General features: G+C 41.1%; 1 pseudogene; it reads right to left on the reverse strand.

The window, feature by feature from the left end:
- Positions 1-1410: 1410 nt before the first annotated feature.
- LOC147001212 (HIRA-interacting protein 3-like) lies at positions 1411-3281 on the reverse strand (annotated as a pseudogene).
- Positions 3282-11512: the final 8231 nt, after the last annotated feature.

Consider the following 11512-nt stretch of genomic DNA (forward strand, 5'->3'; position numbering starts at 1 on the left):
AGGGGATAACATTTGAAATGTAAATAAATAAAATATTAAATAAAAATATATATTAAAATAAAGACTACTTATGACAAACATTTCGAAAACTCACAGTACACCACAAGACCTCTATTGCCACCTGATAGAAATGGAGTGAAATTGTGTGTACAGAGACCAACAGAGAAAATACATGTGAAAATGTCTGATGTGTCATGGTTTGTACAGAAAAAGTTTTTCATGTAAAATTTTATATCATGCTTTATTTTATTATACTGATACCTTATTGTAACTAGGCTTTGTCAACTTGACACAAACTGGAGTTACCAGGGAATCATGAGGGAACCTCTGCTGAGGACTTGTCTTTATCAGATTGGTATGTAGGCCTGTCTGTGGGGCATTTTCTTAATGAGTCCTCAATGTGAGGGGCCCAGCCTGCTTGGGCATTGTTATCCTTGGACAAATAGTACTGAGTTGTTTAAGATAATACACTGAGTCAGTCACAGTGACACATGATTTTAATACCAGCACTTGGGAGGCAGAGGTAAATGGATCTCTCAATTCAAGGCCAGCCTGGTCTACAGAGCAAGTTCCAGGACCCCCAGAGATACACAGAGAAACCCTGTGTTGGAAAAGAAAACAAAACAGAAGACAGTAGACTGTGTGAACCATGGAAAACAAGCCAATATACAACATTTCTCTATGGTTGTTGCTTCAGTTCCTGCCTCCAGATTCCTGGTTTGACTTTCCTTGGTGATGGACCATAATGTATAAAATTAATTAAACCCTTCTCTCCCCAAGTTTTTTTAGTCATCTTTTATCCCAGTAACAGAAAGGCAAACAAACATAAGTAGAAATATTTTTTGTTGATTTTTGTTTGTTTGGTTTTTAGCCTGGTTTATTGTGGGTTTGTTTGTTTGTTTTTATTCACTTTGCATCCCCATTGCTGTCCCCCTCCTTGTTATCCCCTCCCACAGTCCCTATCCCATAGTCCCTCCCCTTCTCCTCTGACAGAGGTGAATCCCCCACCCTGGCACACAAGTCTCTGCAGGACTAGGTGCTTCTCCCACCAAAGCCAGACAAGGGAGCCAAGTAAGGGGAAAGGATTCCACAAATAGGCAACAGCTTTAGAGACAGCTCCCACTGCAGTTGTTTGGGACCCACATGAAGACCAAGCTGCACATCTGCTACATATGTTGGGAAGGGGCCTTAGGTCCAGACCATGTATGTTCTTTGGTTGATGGTTCAGTTTCTGAGAGCTCCCAAGGGTCTAGGTTAGTTAATTCTGCTGGTCTTCCTGAGGAATTCCTATCCTCTTTGGGGCCCTCAGCTTCTCCCCACCCCAACTGCTGTATAAGAGTCCCCAACCTCCATCCAATGTTTGGCTGTAGGTCTCTGCATCTGTCTGAGACAGCTGCTGGATGGATCCTCTCAGAGGACATGCATGCCAAGCTCCTGTCTGCAAGCATAACAGAGTATCATTAATAGTTTCAGGGCCTGGTGCTTGCCCATGGATGGCTCTCTAGATGGTCCAGTTATTGCTTGACCATTCCCTCAGTCTCTGCTCCATCCCTGATTCCTGCATTTCTTGTATGCAGGATAAATTGGGGATCAAAAGTTTTGTGGGTGTCCCTATCACTCCACTTGGGTTCCTGACTGACTACAGGAGGTGGCTTCTTCAGGCTCCATATCCCCACTGCTGTGAGTTTCAGCTAAGGTCATACCCATTGATTCTTGGGAGTCTTCCCTACCCCAGATCTCAGGCATATCCTCAAGATGCCCTCCAGTCCCTCACCCCTGTCAGCTGCAGATTTTTCATTCATTCTCATGGCCATCTGGCCATCTCCCCTGTCTCTTCCCAGGCCTGATCCTGAAGGCATCCCATTCCTCTCCCCATCTTCTACTCTTCCCATTTCCCTCCCTCCATTTGCCTCCTATGACTATTTTATTCCCACTTCTAAGTGAGATTCAAGCATCCTCACTTGGGCCTTCCTTCTTGTTTAGCTTCTTTGAGTCTGTAGTGTGTAACATGAGTATCCTGTATTTTATGGCTAATATCCACTTATAAATGAGTATATAGCATGCTTATCCTTTTGGGTCTGAGTTATGTTACTCATAATGATATTCTCAGTTTCATCCATTTGCCTGAAAAGTTTTTGATGTCTTTGTTTTAATAGCTAAATAATAGTCAATTGTGTAAATATATCACATTTTCTGTATCAGTTCTTCAGTTGAGGGACAGCTAGATTGTTACCAGCTGCTATGAACATAGTTTAGCATTTGTCCCGGTAGTATAGTGAGGTATCTTTTGAGTATATGCCCAGAAGTGGTATAGCTGGGTCTTGAGGTAGGACTATTCCCAGTTTTCTGAGAAACCACCAAGTTGATATCCAAAATGGTTGTACAAGTTTGCACTCCCACCAGCAATGGGTGAATGTTCCTCTTGTTCTGCATCCTTACCAGCATATACTATCATTTGATTTTTTTTACTATTCTGATGGGCATAAGATGGAATTTCAGAGTCATTTTTATTTGCATTTCCCTGATGACTAAGGACTTTGAACACTTAAGTGTTTCATAGCCAGTCGAGATTCCTTTGTTGAGAATTCTCTATTTAGCTCTGTACCCCATTTTTAAATTGGGTTGTTTGGGTTATTGGAGTCTAACTTCTTGAGTTCTTTATACATTTTGGATATTAACCCTCTGTCCCTAGCCTAGCTGCTTCCTGTCTGCCTTGTGTGATGCTCACTCATTCTTGGCCCAGCTTTCCTTCTAGCCCTGCCCTTCTGTTCTTTTTGTCACCATCTTCCTCAGTGTCCTCCGTCTTCCAGACCTCACCTGATCTGACAGAGCCCTCTGCTTCCTCCTCACTGCTCTCTTCCAATCCCATCTTTGCAACCCAGTCTGTTAGCTGTCCATCTGTGCTCTCAACTTAATGGTCTCCTTGGACATGCCTTTGTTGTGCTGTTCTCTGTTGGGGATCCTGAGCAGTCTGGACTGGATGGTGTAGAGCTAGATTCTGAGTTAAAGCAGAACCTCTCTGGGTCACTGCAGGGAGCAGGAGACCTCTTTCACTTTGATAAAGTTTACTTTCCTTCTCTGGTATCAGCATCTGCCTACATCTTCAGCAGCTTTTGCTCTACCAGCTTCTTCACCGCCTGCTTCTCCTCAGGGTCAAGATGATCCTGACCCACGTGAGTCAAAAATGTCTGCCGCATGTTAGAGTGTGTAAATGTGCTGAGGTCAGGGCAAGCTCGAAAGAAGCTGTACATGAATCCCAGCATCTCATCTCCAGGCGCCATTTTGTCAGTAACAGTATTTTTAGAGTGTAAAAGTGGTTATAAGCAGCATTTTTATCTGCTCAGCCTTATTTGTTACAAAGTATCAGAGATCTCTCCTCAGTGCCTCCAGGCAAGTTATAATTACAATGAAGAGCCTGAAAAAACAAAACAAAACAAACAAAAAAACAGTGCCAGGACATTGTACCCAAGAGCCTTGGTCAAGGAGAACACACTACGTTATGGCTCAATATGGCATTCCTGCAGAAATATGCAAATCTTTTTAAAAAAATCTTTAATTTTCAAATGTCATTTACTCAACAGATGTAACTATGGGTATCAAAAAATTGGTCTTTTCTACCTTTGAAATCAGCACTGACTGACCAACCTAACCACAAGGTCTTCTAGGTAGTGTGTTTATAAGGTTGATACAGGCTTTTGATTTTCAACAGTATTTGTATACTCAATATACTAAGTATACTTGTATGCTCATATAGTAAATGTATACATTTACAAATAGTTAGTTGAGGGTGACTGATACCACATTTATACATATAGCCACAAATCATGTGACACTAGTATTGGCATCAGGACCTCCGAAATCTGTGACATCACATAGGTGGGACATGTTGCCAAGACAATGGCCACCATATTCCCAGAATCCACTTGGCTCATACCCTACCTTTACCTGTGTTACGTCATTATCCGTGCATATAAAGGGAACCCCCTTCTTCTCTCTCACTTCCCCCCTTCTCTTTCCACCACCATCTTCCTTGCCCCTCTCTCCCCCAATAAACTTCTTACACATGGAACTGTTTTGGCCTAGGGTGCTGTGTCCAGACACGAGCCTCTATTCTAACACATCAACTAGGAACAGAAAGATAAAAATCCTTGCACTTTTACCTAACTATATAGCAATGCACTAAAAGTAAAATAAATATCTCAATATATTTTCTAAATATTTGCTAAATAAGGTAAAACATTATATATGTGCATATACATATATACATTCATATACATGTGAATGTATGAATGCATAATAAAGGGATAAGTGGAAAAACACAGAAATATTTTCATAAGGCATAAAATGATAAGAAAATAAATAAATTATTCTGAGTTATTTTATAATAGTATCTTTATATTAGATTATCTTTAAGGTTCTATAAAATATCTATAGATGCAGCACAGTTGCATGTGTCGACATGCATGTAGTGTAAACACAGGCTATGAATGCTATTCACGCATTCAGCATGTACCTACAGACTTTGTGTCTCCTTCCAGCTCCTCCTGTTCTGAACATATTCCCTTATGCATTAGTAACCTGTGTATGCTCTGACATGACAGGAACAGACCCTGACATGTGACATCCACTATGTCCTTCGTCCTTCCCAACATCAGTGCAACCTATGCAGCTATCCACTGGGTCAGTCAATAGGAGTCATTTCTCTCTTGCTTTCTAGCTATTAACTAGAGAGAAAGGAAATATCTTCCACATTTTTAAAATCAATTCCCCCCTTCAGCTCATGAATATTATTGGTTATGGGGGAAAATTTCTATACAGACAAGAGAAGGGCCAAGACCATGTAAAATTAAAAGTTTTTTTTTATATCTAAAATAAGCATCTTTCTTTCTCTGCATCCCCCAAAGCTAGAAAACATTAGAAATCAGATGTTCAGGGAGGGCAGGAAGGTGGGGAAGTCCCCAAGAGGAATTTATAATTCTGAATAACAGAACTTTGGTTATATTTCCTATTAATAGTTGCCCTGAGCCTGGAGGGCGATGAGAAAGGCCGAGGGAGTAACTAGAGGTCTTGAGCATCAGGTACCCATCATGGCTCCAAATTCTTCACAGAGTTCTGTCGAATCTAGACACCAGGCACAAGGCACCATGGGGATGGATGCTTCCGCACAGTTCTCAAAATAGCAGAGAACAAGGCACAAAAAGAAGACACAGAGGACACACTGGAACAAAAAGATACACATAAGCAGATCTCAATAACAGAGTCTATGCCACTCCCCAGAAAGTCACACTTTTATAACTACCCTCCCAGGAACCAAGAAAAGACCCCAAGCTTCACTAAAGCACAGGAAGAGCCCACTGAATCAGCAGCCATCACAATGACTGACCATTAGAAAATGTGTCCCAAGTCTCCTGCTACTCTGTGCACGGTGTCTTCAGCTACTTGGTGAAAATGAGGAAGGGCTGAGTGTGTGCAGACAGACAGAGGCCTGGGGTGACTCAGTGGGAAAAAAGCCCAAGGGCACCACATTAGGTCTCTGGTGAGGCAAATGCCTAGGTTCCATAGCAGAGGATGAAACTCAGAAGTCTCAATAAAGAGATGCATGGGAAAATCCACATTGTAGGTGTTCAGTAAATGCTCCTTCCTTCTAGGACAGTGTTGCTACTGTGTCTAACAAGGCCATATTCTCTTTCCTTGCTGTGTCATTACAATGACACCCAAACTTGGGTCCCCTTCAGCTCAGTTCTCTGGTTTCCTTGCTAATCACAGAGGTGTTGTCTGCCGCTAGATCAAGCACCCTCCAACTCATAGACCCTTTTCCTGGAAATAACCTGCTGCTGTTCTTCCTAGTGGTAGGCGGGAACAGGGTGATAAGACTTGTTGTCTGGAACTGAGATGAAAGGCCATCACTTGCACTGCAGTCTTTACAAGTCAACTCTCTGGAGCTCTTACTAGCCTAGGTGTGTGTTATCATTACATAAGTTCTTGCAGCTATAGAGTTCTGTGTGACTTTTTTAAAAATATTTTTATTAGGTATTTTCCTCATTTACATTTCCAGTGTTATCCCAAAAGTCCCCCATACCCTCCCCCCCCCACTCCCCTACCCACCCACTCCCACTTTTTGGCCCTGGCGTTCCCCTGTACTGAGGCATATAAAGTTTGCATGACCAATGGGCCTCTCTTTCCAGTGATGGCCGACTAGGCCATCTTCTGATACATATGCAGCTAGAGACAAGAGCTCCGGGGTACTGGTTAGTTAATATTGTTGTTCCACCTATAGGGTTGCAGATCCCTTTAGCTCCTTGGGTACTTTCTCTAGCTCCTCTACTGGGGGCCCTGTGATCCATCCAATAGCTGGCTGTGAGCATCCACTTCTGTGTTTGCTAGGCCCCAGCATAGTATCATAAGAGACAGTTATATCAGGGTCCTTTCAGCAAAATCTTGCTAGTGTATGCAATGGTGTCAGCGTTTGGAGACTGATTATGGGATGTATCCCCGGATATGGCAGTCTCTAGATGGTCCATCCTTTTGTCTCAGCTCCAAACTTTGTCTCCATAACTCCTTCCATGGGTGTTTTGTTCCCAATTCTAAGAAGGGGAAAAGTATCCACACTTTGGTCTTCTTTCTTCTTGATTTCATGTGTTTTGTAAATTGTATCTTGTATCTTGAGTATTCTAAGTTTCTGGGCTAATATCCACTTATCAGTGAGTACATATTGTGTGAGTTCTTTTGTGATTGGATTACCTCACTCAGGATGATGCCCTCCAGGTCCAACCATTTGCCTAGGAATTTCATAAATTCATTCTTTTTAATAGCTGAGTAGTACTCCATTGTGTATATGTACCACATTTTTTGTATCCATTCCTCTGTTGAAGGGCATCTGGGTTCTTTCCAGCTTCTGGCTATTATAAATAAGGCTGCTATGAACATAGTGGAGCATGTGTCTTTCTTACCAGTTGGAACATCTTCTGGATATATGTCCAGGAGAGGTATTGCTGGATCCTCCGGTAGTACTATGTCCAATTTTCTGATCAACTGCCAGACTGATTTCCAGAGTGGTTGTAACAAGCTTGCAATCCCACCAACAATGGAGGAGTGTTCCTCTTTCTCCACATCCTCGCCAACATCTGCTGTCACCTGAATTTTTTATCTTAGCCATTCTGACTGGTGTGAGATGGAATCTCAGGGTTGTTTTGATTTGCATTTCCCTGATGATTAAGGATGCTGAACATTTTTTCAGGTGCTTCTCAGCTCTTCGGTATTCCTCAAGTGAGAATTCTTTGTTTAGCTCTGAGCCCCATTTTTAATGGGGTTATTTGATGTTCTGGAGTCCACCTTCTTGAGTTCTTTATATGTATTGGATATTAGCCCCTTATCTGATTTAGGACAGGGAAAGATCCTTTCCCCGTCTGTTGGTGGCCTTTTTGTCTTATTGACAGTGTCTTTTGCCTTACAGAAGCTTTGCAGTTTTATGAGGTCCCATTTGTCAATTCTCAATCTTACAGCACAAGCCATTGCTGTTCTATTCAGGAATTTTTCCCCTGTGCCCATATCTTCGAGGCATTCCCCCACTTTCTCCTCTATAAGTTTCAGTATCTCTGGTTTTATGCGGAGTTCCTTGATCCACTTAGATTTGACCTGAGTACAAGGAGATAGGAATGGATCAATTCGCATTCTTCTACATGATAACCACCAGTTGTGCCAGCACCATTAGTTGAAAATGCTTTTTTTTTCCACTGGATGGTTTTAGCTCCCTTGTCAAAGATCAAGTGACCACAGGTGTGTGGGTTCATTTCTGGGTCTTCAATTCTATTCCATTGGTCTACTTGTCTGTCGCTATACCAGTACCATGCAGTTTTTATCACAATTGCTCTATAGTACAGCTTTAGGTCAGGCATGGTGATTCCTCCAGAGGTTCTTTTATCCTTGAGAAGTTTTTGCTATCCTAGGTTTTTTGTTATTCCAGATGAATTTGCAGATAGCTCTTTCCATTTCGTTGAAGAATTGAGTTAATTTTGATGGGGATTGCATTGAATCTGTAGATTGCTTTTGGCAAGATAGCCATTTTTACAATGTTGATCCTGCCAATCCATGAGCATGGGAGATCTTCCCATCTTCTGAGATCTTCTTTAATTTCTTTCTTCAGAGACTTGAAGTTCTTATCATACAGATCTTTCACTTCCTTAGTTAGAGTCACGCCAAGGTATTTTATATTATTTGTGACTATTGAGAAGGGTGAAGTGCATTTATAATCATGTAACATGGCATTTATCTTCTTAGACCTTTCTTTCTGTCCATACTGGGCAATTTTAATTACGTTTCGTTATTATACCCAGATGTCTAGACCCTTTTTTGACTAGAGCTTCATCTTTTAGCACTAAAATGTTAGCCTCACTAAACACTTACTTTTCTCCTTATATCCAGTTCTTTTCAACCACTTTTCCACTCCTCATTTTCATGCTTTTTGACTACTTAGGATTCTTCTTGTTGAGTCCTATGTGGTATCCCTCATTTGTGACTGGCTCACTTCACTGTGTCCGGCAGGAGAGGCACCATCCTCCATGTTACCGATTATTCTCCTAACTGCCTTATTTCTAAGATTGCCCAGTATTCTAGTGTGCTGTGTTCTCTTCACCATCCAACTCTGAGACTTGAATTGCTTACATCTGTTGGCTTTTGTGAATGTAGATATGCAAATACCTCCTTAAGATCTGGAATTACAGGATCATGTGACAGTGTTAGCTTAATTGGTGGAGGGCTGGATTTCTAGTTTTGTGTAGCAGCTGTACCGTTGAAATTTCCACCTGCAGTGAAGATGGTTCTAATTTTCCTACACTTTTATACTTGTTTTCTCTCTCTTTGAAACTGGTCATTCTGATGTTTTTGAAATGGCGTCACCTCTTGGTTCTGACCAGCATTTCTCAAAAGAAAAAAAAAAAGAAAAAAAAAAAGCAAAATCATCAACCAAATAAAACCTTCAACACTGACTATAAGGGGAATTTTTGATATGTTAGAGAGATGTAAACTTCATTTATGCTTTAAAATCTTATCCGCAGGTGATTAGAAGGTCACATGCGGGTGCAATTTGTTGGCAAACAACAAACTTAGTATTATTTCAATAATACTTCACATGTGTATCGTACTCAAGAAAGTAAAAATGAAATCTCTCCCTAGACCACTTATAAATATTCTTTAAAAAGAAACTTTGTGCAATTAGATTTTTAATTTTGAATGAATACAAAACTCTATAATTTTTCCTTGATGCTTATTGTAGCAAATGAAACTTGGACCCTTTGAAAAACAATTTTTAGCATGACTTATATTTTTGATGACGTAATTATGAAAGAAAAGAGAGTATCTAACCAGGAAATGAAGTGTTGTATATTCTTTGTTATCCACTCTTAGTATATGCATGTTTGCAATACAGTCAATGGCTGAACTGGAAATGTATAACTTATTTTTAAAACTTGCTTTGTCTTCAAGTCTTTATATTTAATATAATGTGATTGGTCACACTGGGTTGCCATCCTCATGTTTCTTTTTCTTTCTTTTTTTTTTTTCTTCTTTTTTTTTCTTTCTTTTTTTTTTTTTTTTTTTTTTTTTTTTTTGGTTTTTTGAGACAGGGTTTCTCTGTATAGCCTTGGCTGTCCTGGAACTCACTCTGTAGACCAGGCTGGCCTCTATTTTTTTTTTTTTTGTCATGTTTCTTTTTAAACCGAAGTACATTTTCACATCTTGAAAGGTTTTCCTCTCCATGTACCAAATCAAATCAGCCCAGGTAGCAGCTCTATCCCATCCTGCCCTTTGTATAAGGGCACCATCACGTGCTGGTCTATCCTTATATCTTCCTCAAAGCACTGTTTGACAAGGAAAGTCTCTAACGCATTAAGGCAAAACTGCATAAACCTTCTTACATGTATATTGCCAAATGGTTTCTTTACCAAATGTGCAAAGTTCAACACCAGTAGGAACAAATATTCCCCACATGCCATGTATCCAAAGGATCCCAAAGTAGGATTCCTTTTGGAATTAGAGTCACCTCCAGGACCCCTAGGCACTAGGTATCTCAGATTTCAGAGCTCTCAGATATTCCAGTCCCTGTTGGAAGACAGAAGCCTTTAGATAGAGCTGTATACAACTTCCCAAACAATTCCATCTGTTTTCTTTATTACTCTCAGTATGCTGTAAACAGTTGCTGTTCCTGTGTATTTAGGGAAAGATAACATGGAAAATATCCATCCACTACATACAGGTGCATTTTTATATCAAACATTGTAGATCTTTAGTGGATAAGGAGACGTGGGTAGGGAAGACACTGTGAGGATGTAGGTCTGTAGGACTGAGGATGCACACCTTTCTGCTCACAGATCTGTTTGTCAGGAGGAAGCAAGTACAAAGGCCTCCCCTTTAGATCTTCATCAAGCCTTCAGGAACTTTGAGATTTTTCTAATTAAAATTGCTAGGTGAATTTAATAAAATGGTGTTGTTCATGGCTTTAGTCTACACTATTTCTCTTTTTTGTGTACTGCAATCAGGTCCTTTGATGGGTATTATTGCACAGAGATCGATGACAGCAAAAGATTCTCAACCCTGCATCTCAGATCTGTTCTAAAACTCGACATGTGGTCACATGTTCACATTTGATCAAGAAACAAAAGTTCCTTTGTTTTTGTACATTTCTTGATTTCCATATACTTATTGATCTCAATTTTACCAGCTTTAATCATTCCTCTTTAACTTTGTCCCTTTCCTTGACTTTATAACCCTCAGTTGTGATATTAATTTAAACACTTTCTCAGAGAACCTCAGACAACCTCTTCTCTCTTCTGGTTACTTAAACTTCTCATTCTTTATCTCCATACATTTTTGTGGGGATGGATTATTTCTCCTGAATCATTAAAGAATCTATTGAAGGCACAGGACACCTCCCCATGGTACTAAGTAGCCTTTAAAAGTAAGAACCCAGGTCAGAAGTGGGCATTTTTTTTTTCCTAATGAGACACAAAGAATTACCCCGAGGCATAATTAGTTGGAACAAAATCTCTGACTTGGAAACCCAGGTAGGGCTCAGCTGTGAGCTTTGACCTCAAGACAAAGCTGCCATTGAATTCTTTCCAGAGCTGTTTTCTGCAGACTCTTTCAAAGCTCCATAGCCCAGCTGGAGGCAGGACACAGTCTCTGAAGACCGGATCTTTAAGAGCTCCTCTGTAGGCAACAGGACATCTGCCTCGGTTAAATAAGCAGTCAGGAGAAAAACACCGGGGCAGCTGGGGCGCAGGGTCGGCTGACACTCACCAGCTACCCACAACACCCACCACAGGATCTTAAGACTTCTGGTGAGTGGAGCACAGCTTCTGCTCCAATCCAATTGCGCGCAGGACCTGAGACTGCATTAGTTAGGGAAGCAGAAACCGGCCTGAGTAGGGCCACAGGCCTCATCCGGCCGGATCAGCGCCGGCGTAGCTGGAGCACAGGGTTGCCTGACACCCGCCAGCTACCCACGACCCCCTCCGCA

The sequence above is a fragment of the Mus caroli genome, unplaced genomic scaffold, assembly GCF_978045245.1.
Source record: "Mus caroli unplaced genomic scaffold, Mus_caroli_1 scaffold_14, whole genome shotgun sequence".
Lineage (NCBI taxonomy): Eukaryota > Metazoa > Chordata > Mammalia > Rodentia > Muridae > Mus > Mus caroli.